A 12,029-nucleotide genomic window follows, 5' to 3' on the forward strand; every position below is an offset into this window, starting at 1 on the left:
TATGGTGCGGCTGTGCGTCCTGACGGTGTTGCGTGCGCTGCTGATATTACGAGCTGGATTACAATTAACAGTGAAGACGTGAAATAGAAAGATAGTGAAAAGTGAAAAGTGAGAAGAGTGGTGAAACAGAAAAAAATACATCGATCTAGGTGTAGAGGCTGTGGTGAGACGAGCAGTGTGTTCTACTGTCAGTGATCTATAATGGCGAGTTAAGAGTGATCATTTGGAGAGATTGACTTACAGCACCTGGGATCAGAAGAGCCACGGAGTGATGTCCGGGTCGCGGTACAGCTGTCCATTAATAAACAGTTTATCCACCGCGATGACAGCGCGAGCGCCATTAGCCATAGATTTCCTTCTGATGGGAAACAGGACTCTCCGTCGGTCCAGAATCTCTCTCGGATATTGGTCGTTTACTCCGAAGTTGGTCCCCTTCAGTTCGCGGCCCTGGTTCTTCACCTGCTCCTTCTGTTTGAAGCTGACGAACTTCGCTACTATGGGTCTTGGTCTGCTGGACCCGGGTTTCCTCCCGCCGAGCCGATGGACTCTGTGAAAGGAGATGTTTTTCACCGTTTCCTCCGGGAGCTTCAGGTGGGTTTTGATGAAGTTTTTCACCGTGGTCTCGGGGTCCTCCTCCGTCTGCTCTGGAATCCCTGCAAACACCAGGTTCTCTCTCATGCTCCGCGCCTGCAGATCGATCACCGTTTCCTTAATCTTCTTATTTTCATCTGAGAGACGGGTCAAGCCCTCGGTGAGGGATTTTACCGTCTCTCTGAGACCGGCATTTTCTGCAGCCAGACTTTCCACCTGCTTCTGGCTGAATTCTAATGATTCACGTAGCGCCTGGAACTCCTTGTGGAGAATTTCTACCAGACTCAAACGCGCATCAAAACTACTGAGTTTCTTATCTATGGAGATCAGAACATCTGTTGAGTCGTTCCCCGTTGGTGAAATAGCTCCAGGTGAATCCTCATTTCGCTGTCTCTTGGACTTAGATGCGGTGGAGGGGGTTGACGTGTTGTTTGGTTTCCCCATGACGATTCTGTCGTAACAACGATCTATAAAATCTGTCAGGCTGGCCAAATCCTCCCCGCTGTGCTCCAGAGTGTACCTTTTAAAGACACTATAGTCCTACTTTAAAGAATATTTTGATTAAGTTGGCACAAAATACAATCGAATGAAAGTAGAAATGTTTGGGCGCGCCTAGTTTGAATCTGCCGTCTCCCCCGGAACTACGTCACCTACAGCATTAGCGTCACTTACCTGCCACCAGCGCTCACTTACTCCCATGTTAAAAAGACAAATTTCACAGCAGAAATAAACATGTTTAAAGCCTGGTACAAAAATCCATTTTAGGATTAATAGATCAAGTTTACCTTCATGACAACTGTGAGGGGGGTGAATTTTTTTCTAACTCATCCATTTGGATGATATTTAATCTTGAAAATCGGCATAATTAGAGTTGTGTCCTTTTGATTGACAGGTATTCAATATCCGCAGGAAGAAGGGAGAGTGCAGCACAACCATGGTTTTTAGCCGGCTAACAGCACACCTTAGCTTTAGCCCACCTATCTTCATTAGCCAGTTAGCTCACATTAGTTCTGAGTTAGTTCAGTTAGCTCTTAGCTACAGGCAGCTCCTGTTTGATAGACATCAAACATCCACCCCACGCTCACAGCCCTCCCCTCTCAGCTCCACCACTTTGCCCATTTTTGTATTTTCCGGGAGCGATGGCAGGCATGATGCTGCCAAGAAGGCGATGGTAGGGACTGCCCAATGAGCTTCATTTTTGCTTTTCAGAAACCCACAGGTGACATCACAGAGGCTCCGTCCATCTTTTATACACAGTCTGACGTCCTAACCCCCACCATTAACCATTCCCCAGTGTCTCCCCCTAGGTTCCCCGAAGCCCCACGCAGCCTCCCTTCATACCCTTATACCCCTCCAGCCCCCCCAGGCCATACCCTGAGTCCCGTGATTGCAACCAGACACCAGGGCATGTACCAACCCGCCCCATGGCAGCACATCCAGGCGTCAAAGCAATCCTAAGACACACACACACACAGCCCCACAGGGCCAGACACAGAGCTGCCCCCACAGTCGAGCATTCCCACCACTGGAAACCACCAGGGACCTGAAACCAGAAGGCAGTCCCCACCAACATCCAGCCCCCAAAGGGACGAGGTCCCAATCCTCAACTTACACTAAGTGATGACACTAATCACAGGGGACCAGAGGGAATGAAATACACCAAAGTGGTTCTTTGTGTTGCTCATCACTTGAGTATTACTATGAAAGTGACATTTTTTAAATATGAGGTCTTTATTTGGCCCTTTAACAAAATGTAACAAAAAAATAATATTTTTTGGGGGGGTATCTACCATTTATTACCATGTGATATATTAAAAATATTATAATGTGGTTTTCTGCTTCTGGGTATCTATTAGGGGACAGAAGACGAGTATCAGATTGTGTTCAACAGGATTTATAGCAAAGTTTTTACCATAAATTCAAACAAAATGTCTCAGAAACTGTATGTGACAAATATGTCACGTCGGGCTCTTATAGGTTAACCAACAAGTCTGTGTTATACTGGAAAACAAAGATCCTTATCAATACGTGTGTGTGTGTGTGTGTGTGTGTTTGTAGGTCTTTTGCATTTTAAAGCTTTGAGGCGTATTTAGTCTCATTATTCTGCAGCACTATTATTCATTACCCACAGAGATAAAACCCAGCATTTATATCTGAAGGAGATAAACTTATTCCTGTTGGCATTTCTTAATTTACTGCTCACCACCTGCAGGAGGGGCCATAGGGGTCGGGTGCAGTGTGAACTGTGTGGCTGTCAGAGGCGGGGACCCTGGTGGTCTGATCCTCGGCTGGAAAAGCTAGCTCTAGGGACGTGTAATGTCACCTCTCTGGCGGGGAAGGAGCCTGAGCTGGTGCGTGAGGTTGAGTGGTTCCAGCTAGATATAGTTGGACTCACCTCAACTCACGGCTTAGGCTCTGGAACTACTGTCATTCTGGAGTTGCTCCCGGTGAGAGGTGCAGAGCAGGTGTGGGCATGCTCATTGCTCCCCGACTTGACGCCTGTATGTTGGGGTTTACCCGGGTGGACGAAAGGGTAGCCTCCCTCCGCCTTCGGGTGGGGGGACGGGTCCTTCAGACCCAGGTCTGAAGGGTCTTTGAAAAGGAGATGTGTGTTTAATATCTATGGCTTGGCCTGCAGGAACAGTGGGAGCACTAAGAAGGTACTTCAATCTCTTAATCAGCTCTGGGAAACACTCTGGCAATATTAGACAAACCGGATTTGTTTCAGAATTCAGTAATAAAGGAAATAAAGGAAATAAAGGAATACAAAACTAAATTTTACAATAGTTTCTGTACTTTACAGAAAAAGTAACACATAACATCTAATATACAATATTCTGACATCTGGCTTTTATACCGTACAGCATTATTGGATTAATTTTGCCTGACTTTTAATCTTTTCCATGTGTTTTCCCCCAAACTGAGCCACAATTTATTTTATTTCCATTTACAGCTGTGCTGCGTCTGTGGAACACACCAACTTACCTTTTAATTTCCATCATGGTAGAAACAGGGAATCGTTCAATACTCAGTTATATAAAATACAAAAATTATCAAACATTCTTGTGTCTTAAGTCCTTTATTGTTTACGTTCTGCATTCACAGTACAGTTGATAACCCTGGCAATCTGCCACCTGCCAAAAAGATTTCCTCTAGCCACTGTGCTGCTTTCTTGCAGTCCTGAGCCACCTGTGTTCCTGTAGAAAAGTAAGAAAAAATTAGTCTTCCACAAGAAAACTGGTGCAATAACAAATACATACAACTAGAAAAAAAAAACTACACCACTCCCCCAGTTTCCTCCACATGAAGTGAGATCTCCGGAGTCTGCAGCTGCTCATGGTGTCATGCTCCGTGGTACAGTGCTCAGATTTCCCAGCTGCCCTGAAGGCATCTTCCTCCCATTCACTATGATTGCTGTGCTCCACCTGTGCTGAGCTCTTCATATGCCTGTTTGTGACAATTCTTCCCTGCCAGATCATCTTGGTTCTTCCCTACACGTATCCAGCCCTTGACATTCTGCCTGTCTGCCTGCCTGCCTTTGACCTTGTTTGGATCTGGATTTCGCCTTTGCCTGCCCCCTGTCTGGTACTCTGCTTTGTTTATGTTCAGATCACCTGGCTCTCTGACCTCTGGAATTGTTAACAGGACTAGGATATCGGATGACGGACTTAACCTTCATTTTCCCACCGGAAATACTTGGGAACCTCCGCTGTCTACCATACAGCATCCCTGCCTATGGTCTGTGATTTTCCCACTAACATCTCCTTTGCTCAGCAGCTCTCTCCCACACCTCAGCGGTCTCCCTCTTGGCTTCCCCCAACCAAGACTTCGGAGACAGCTCTTAGTCATACACTGGAACAATATCAGCTGGTACGTGAACCTTTACACCAGTTCATTAACAAGTGCTTCTACCTGCTTCCTAATCCCTGTCTCATGTATCCACAGATGCCTGACCAAAGAGAGACCGGATTGCACATTCTTATCATTCACTGTGTACAATAAAAGATCTTATACCTATCCCTGGGATTGTGAGTATTCACTGAGTCCAAACACCTGCGTCATGACATCTGGTTGTTAGAGGGAAAACAAAACTATAAAATCAAATATATTCAGGGTAGTTTGGGGCATAAACACACACTTTACAGATCTTGGTGACGTCATCCAGCATCCTCTTCCTCATTGTGAACACTGGTGGAACGTCACCTCGCTAGAGGGCTCAGGTGGACTCTTTCCAATGGTCTTAAAAAAATCTAATGAAATGAGGGTGGCTGGTGTCAATGATAGACAATTATATAGTAGAGACAGTACTGTCTAATCATGTCAAAGCTTATATTCTAACCTGCTAAGTCCAAATTCTCCATTAACATGATGCACCACTGTGTCCTCAATGCTGACATGTCTGGAAGAGGAATTAACACTAAATCACAAAATACAATTTAGGGATTTTCAGCTATCAGTTGGAAGATCTACTTACAGTGGAGAATCATAGGGTGCTTCCAGCCCAGTGTACGGGACATACTATGAATAAAAACTAGTGCTGGGCACGTTAACGCGTTAATTGCGCATTGTTTTTTTTTTTGTTGTTTGTTTTTTTTTTTGTTTTGTTTTTTTTTGCTGGCCACTTGCTTTGATGACAGAAACATGGCGTCCATGTCTTTCTTCCCTGCTGCAGCGGTGATGATGTAATCAGGAGAGAGCAGGTTTATTAACATGAAGAGATGTTCTCTGTCTGGAAATTAAGAAAGAAGAAGAACCGACGTTTCTCTTTGTCTGTCTAAACCCATGCAGATGGCAGAACATCATGATTTTTGGATGGGAAACTACTCTTAAAAGACAACAAGAAACTTTTTGTTTATTTATTTATTTAAATAAATGCAGCTTTAATTTATGCCAGACAGCAAAGGTAAGACATGCTTTCTGACTTTTACAAGTGTGCAGTGTAGTAGAATTTTTATTTATCAAAGGTCACACACTAAGTGAGAATCAAACAAAGTATTTTTATTAAGAGCTGATCAGCAATGAGAATCCCACAGTCAAAGAAGTTTTGGCTGCACAAGTCTGAACAGATGCATTTGGGTTTGGTTATATAGGCCAGCATGAGCTGATCACATCAAGGTAAATCATTAGTACTCTGTTTCAAGGAAATGTTATCAGAAGATTGGAAGGGGAGGTAAATGGAGCTCACTCAGTTCTTATCTGGTTAGAAGTCATCCTCCTTCCTCAGTAAAGCACAAGACAAGGTTTTGTAACAATACAAAGTGCAGACATGTGTATAAAATTTTCCATTACAGCAGCATAAATCGAGCCTTCTTCTGCCTCTGGTTTGGTGAATCTTGGTTGTAGCGAGATGAAACTTCCAGCTGTGGAATCTGTGAGATGTGAGCTTTCAGTAGAGGAGACGTTTGTTCGTGTTCATGGGGAAACATCATCTGTGTTTACATATTTTTCAGACTTTTTGTACCTGGTTTTTTAATTATTGTTGTTTTAACTGTGTTTGTTGGTGATAGAAATGGTTTTACTGAGCTGGTAGCTGAGATTCTGGACTTTCTGTGGATACCACACATGTTTATAGTTACATCTACAGACCTGACGCTACACCCGGAAACGAGATGTTAACCCTTAACTCCCGGTAGCGGAGGCTGCAGGTGCAGAGGTGAAGCTAAACAGTCAAGCTAAGAATGAAAGTTTAGAGAATTTATATCCAGAAACCTGGATAATGAAGCACTGAAGGTGCATGTGAATATTTCTCTCTCCTCACCATCTAGAAGCTGTGAGATTCTCATCCTGCTTTCTGTCTGTTCACCTGATGCTGATATTCATCACATATTGTTCCTTCTGTGTTTAGAAGGAAGCAGCTTCACAGCTTTAAATCCATCCTGCTGACTTTTTACCTTTTAGTTAGTAAATCCTGAACATTTCATCATTCTTTCTCATAAATATGTGATTTTATAAATATATATGAAGAAATATTTTAACTGTTGCTGTTTAAAGAGAAAACTGCTGCTAAACCTGTTTATGTGTTTAGTGCAGGGGTTTGCAGCCTTTCCAATCCAAAGAGCCATTTTTCCCTCAGCCAGCTAAATAAAACTCCTTTAGAGACGCAGATGTTACCAGACTTTTCAAAAAGACAGCTTAATATATATTTTAATGAACAGCCACAATAGGATGTTTGTTATTTTTAAAGAACCACATTTTTATTTTTAGGTTTTAAAATAAAGAAAAATATAAACCTTTATAAAAAAGAGGATAGACAGACTTTCTTCTAAGGGGTGTAGATATTTGTGGAAAATGATGTAAAAGAAAAAAAAAAAGTCCCTAACAAGACAACCTAACAAGACAACCTAACAAGAAAGATAGATTTTAAAGAAATATTTTAGCCACGTATTTAGAGGCATTGTGGAAGGTCCAGAGAACCACTTGTGGCTCCAGAGATGCAGGTTGGAGACCCCTGATGTTGTGTTATTAACCCAAAATTTACTGAATTTTCTTTATAAAACTGTAGGCCTTCTTTTAAAGGAAAGAAACATTTTGCGCGTAACACTGCGAATAATCGCGATTAATCGCAGCATGTCATGCGATTAATCATGATTAAAAATTTTAATCGTTGCCCAGCACTAATAAAAACATTTTAATATGAACAGGTTTAGTCAGCAGCCCCAGGATTTTCATTTAGTTTTTCTTAATAATATTTTTTTCTTCTATTCAGATAAATAAAATGTAACATACTTGCATAGACCTGTTACACCATATGTCTGAACAGAAAAACCCTCAAATTACAGTCAGAAGATTTAACCAGACAGGGAATGGTTAAATGAATGATCTCTTCTTGATCCTGGATTCAGCTCTTTCCATGATCTGGGATACAGATCTCTTTTACTACAACCTAGGGGTGTCTATGCTCATATAGGACTTTGACAGTGAAGATAACTGCTCTGTCTAACATGCGTGCGTTAACTGTGATTTCTGTGTGTTGTTTAATTTCTAGCTTTTGCTTTTGCACATTATTCATGGGCTTCTTCAACTCCCAGCTCTTTCCCCTCACCAGACCCTCTTCTCCACATCACCCAAGATCTTTAAAGGATGTCTCTATCCCGGACTGGACCCCAGCAACCACCATCTACCAAGAAATACAGGGATCCCCCTCCTCATCCTCCTCTTAGATCATCTGTCCTGGCAGAGCAGGGCACGGGAGGATGGAGGAGGTTCACAGAGCAGCAGCAGAATTCACAACAAAGATAACATGCCATGATGCGTTCAGGGTCCTTGTTGTAGTTTTGCTACTACTGACAGCTGTTCTGAGATCAAGAAGCAAAAAGCAGTAAAATAAGGAATCGAACACGGTCAGTTTGTGGGGTGAATCGATCTAATCTGTTAACTGTACCTTGTATAACTCAGAATACAACAGAGACCAGAGGAAACTTCATAAAGCTGCTGTACTTAATGTTAGATCTCTGTCCAACAAGTCACTGTTAGTTAATGACTTCATCATTTCTCACAGTTTAGATTTTCTTTTTCTGACAGAAACATGGTTAACAGAAGACACAAGTGCTACAGTTCTTAATGAAACAGCACCCCCTCATTTTAGTTTTATTAATAAATGTTGAATTGGGAGGAAAGGGGGAGGAGAAGCTGCCTTATTTAAAGATTCATTCCAGTGTAAAGAGATTTCATTTGCTGATTTTACTTCTTTTCAATATCTTAGTTTTATTTTAAGGCTGTTTCTAAAATCCTATTTCTAATCATCTACAGACGTCCAGGACACTGTGTAAATTTTATTGATGAATTTTCTGAATTCTTGTCCGTTATCTCTACTGATTTTAACCATTTCATCTTAACTGGGGATTTTAACATCCACATAAATAACATGACGGACGGTAATGTCAAGGAATTTTCTTCCATATTGGATGTTTGGTTTGTGGCAACATGTAAAAGAACCGACCCACATTTGAGGTTTTTGTATTTTGTTTGATTTACTGATCACTCAGAACGTCCAACCAACCTGCTCCTCGGTTAGGAAGAGGTACATTAATGAAAGAACAAGTGCTAAGTTTGTGAAGGCCATAGCTATGTTACCAACAACCAGACCAGAGTCAGTTGATGGACTCCTGGATCATTTCAATCGGAAAGTCTTTAATGTAATGGATGCTGTTGCACCGATAAGAATCAGGAGCACTTTGATCAAACAGAAAACACCATGGAGAAACACCACTGTGGTCACCAGCCTAAAAAGAGAATGTAGAAAAACTGAGCGGAAATGGCGGAAAAATAAACTTCAAATTCACTCTGAGCTGTGCAAACAAAACCTGCGTAACTATAACAATGAGCTGTGAAGGCCAGAGAGCTGCTTTTATCTGGAATGATTAACAGGAACATCAAGAATTCTCTCTGTTTGCTATGATTGACAAATCTTACAAACTTACAAATCCTCCTATACAGATAAGCCCAGAGCTCCTTTCCACTGAGAAATGCAACCAATTTGCAAACTTTTTTAGCCAAAAAATTAAAACAATTAGGCAAAATATTAATTCCACACAGTCACACAAGAAAACTAGTCTGTGTCTAAAACCCAGAAACATTTCTGTTATGTCACAGTTTAAAATGTTCGATTTAAAAGTCCTACAAGAAACAGTTTGGCATCTGAAATCAACAACATGCACTCTGGACATGATCCCATCCGACTTTTTAAAAACAGTTTTTACCTCAGTAGAAAGTGATCTCCTACTGATAGTTAACAGCTCACTGGCATCAGGCATTTTTCCCAAGTCACTAAAGATAGCTGCTATTAAGCCTCCTAAACAAAAGGACTCTAGACACCTCTATAATGAACAACTATAGACCGTCTCTAACCTCTTTTATTTCCAAGATTATTGAAAAAGTTGTATTTCACCAGCTTAATGACTTTTTAAATCAAAGTGGAAATCTGGATAAATTTCAGTCCGGCTTCCGACCTCATCACAGCCCTGAACCAGCTCTGGTCACAGTGTTAAAAGACTGGTTCTGGTCTAGTACCAGTCCTGGTTCTTGTCAAGTATCAGTCCTGGTTCTGCTGGATGTCAGTGCTGTGTTTGATACTGTAGAACACAGAATCCTGTTTTCAGGCTGGAAAACTGGAGCGGTTCTTAACTGGTCCAGGTCCTATTTAGAAGGCCGGAGTTATTTTGTTATGATCAGCAGTTATCAATCCGAGCGAGTGGCCATGACTTGTAGAGTCCCCCAGGGGTCAGTCCTTGGACCTCTTCTGTTCAACTTGTATCTGCTCCCTTTGGGTCAAATATTACAAAATTTCAGCATTAATGATCAAAGTTATGCAGATGATACACAACTTTATGTGTCTCTGTCACCAGACTGCAGTCCAGCAGACTTACTGTGTCAGTGTCTGGAGCAAATAAACACCTGGATGAAGGAGAATTTTCTACAATTAAATTAAGACAAAACTGAGATTATTGTGTTTGGTAGAAAGAGAGGAGGGTCAGCATCAGTAAACACCTGGAGACTTGGGCTCTTAAAACCGCTGACCAAGTTTGTAACCTTGGAGTGTTGATAGACTCAGACCTGACTTTCAGCAGCCACATCAAAGCTTCACTAAGAAGCTTTTTACCAGCTCAGAAACATCAACAGAATTAAAAGTTTAGTCTCCCAGAAAGACCAAGAGAAACTCATCTATGCATTTGTAACGGGGCGGAACGAACGTAACCGGAAGGAGCCGGAAGGAACGGGCGGCGTACTTCCGGGTTGGCGAACGGCGCACACACCGGCTTGGTGATTGACGGCGGCTATAAAAGACAGCTAGGACGCCACGGTAGTAGGTTTGTGGGCATAGTCATCCGCATCTGGTTGCGTCGTGCACCCCTGGCTCGGTAGGTAAACGATTTAAGGTTGTTATAGTTTGTTTACAAAACAGCATGCTGAGTTGCCTTCTCTCCTGCCGGTGTAGGTACCATTTCAGGGTCCCGGTGACTCATTGCCACACGAGTGGAACGCCCTACAAAGATAGAAGGTATGGCGTCTCAGCCTTGTGTTTTATCGTATTTTATTATTGTGAATAATGGTTACTTTTCTTCTCTTTTATAAAGACGGGTGTATCACAGGAGGGTTTAGGGTCATTCCTGCCTCCTGTCTCTTGCTGAAAAGGTAACTGTGTGTGTGTGGCAAGCTTGGTGTGGCACCTGGAGCTTTTATTAATTGTTTGACTTTGTTTGTTCTGTAGGTGCCAACATCCTCGCATTGCCGTTTTGTTCCGGGTCTTTTATTATCATTCCTTTTAAAGCTACTTTTATGGATTAACTGTTGGTTCTTTTATTAGCTTTCCTTTTACTAATACGTATCCGTTGTTGTTTTCCCCTCAGGATACTGATTTTAGCTGCTACCAGCGGTTGGCGTGGAGGCCCCACAGTGGCGCCAACAGACAGGATTGGGCGTGGTGTGGGGTGGCCCAGCACTGCTTCGTTTGTATTGGTTTTATCTTTTATCGATTATACATAGGTTGCTGTGGTTTTTCTTAAGCTTAATTTATTTGGTTTTACTGCATGTTGTGTTGTTAACGAAGCAGCTTGGGCCCGCGCAGTAGTCCCTCTCCACTTTGATAGCCCTACCTGACTGTTACTGCAGCCAGTGGAGTGGCGCCTCCTCCCGCTGCTGTGGATCAGGGTTGTACCTTGTTTTTTATGTGTTTCTTTTTGTTGTAATAAACTTTATGATCCTGAGGGGACCAGTTGCCTCAGCCCATCCTTTTATTCAAACAGGATTCCACATTACAGTGACTTAAGTGCTCTAGCTAAAAAGGGTAGTTAGCCTAAGAGGGAGAGAGAGAGAGCCATTGTTCTCCCGGTCTGGTTGGACCCCTTAAATAGCATTAGCATTAGCAGAAGAGCTGCAGAGCTCGCACGGTCACACATTCATCTCCAGTAGGCTGGATTACTGTAATGGTCTTTTAACAGGACTTCCTAAAAAGAGCATTAAACATCTGCAGCTCATCCAAAACGCTGCTGGAGTTTTAACCAGGACTAAGAGATCTGAACACATCACACCAGTTTTAAAATCTCTACACTGGTTTCCTGTCAGTCACAGATTAGATTTTTAAACTTTCTGATTGTTTACATCCCAGAACGGTTTAGGCCCAGAATACATCTGTGATATGTTCAGAGAATATAAACCTAGCAGAGCTCTTAGATCCAAAGACTCTGGTCAACTAGTCTAGACCAGAGTCCAGACTAAACATGGAGAAGCAGCATTTAGCTGTTATGCTGCAAACAAATGGAACAAACTGCCAGTGGAGATTAAAATTTCCCCAAATGTAGACATTTTTAAATCCAGGTTAAAAACATTTCTTTTCTCATGCGCCTATGCATGAAATCTGCACAGTAACTTTTTTAACTTATCTTGCTTTTAATCATTTTAATGTAATTTATTATTTTATTGTGATTATGTGTTGATGCCTT

The 12,029-nt window shown here is 42.1% G+C and overlaps 1 long non-coding RNA gene across 1 annotated transcript; it reads left to right on the plus strand.

The window, feature by feature from the left end:
* The first annotated feature begins 10,324 nt into the window (after positions 1-10,324).
* LOC121647709 lies at positions 10,325-11,111 on the plus strand. Its single transcript, XR_006011879.1, has 3 exons — positions 10,325-10,448; positions 10,526-10,588; positions 10,938-11,111. It is a non-coding gene; the product is annotated as an uncharacterized LOC121647709 (long non-coding RNA).
* Positions 11,112-12,029: the final 918 nt, after the last annotated feature.

The sequence above is a fragment of the Melanotaenia boesemani genome, chromosome 10, assembly GCF_017639745.1.
Source record: "Melanotaenia boesemani isolate fMelBoe1 chromosome 10, fMelBoe1.pri, whole genome shotgun sequence".
Classification (NCBI taxonomy): Eukaryota; Metazoa; Chordata; class Actinopteri; order Atheriniformes; family Melanotaeniidae; genus Melanotaenia; species Melanotaenia boesemani.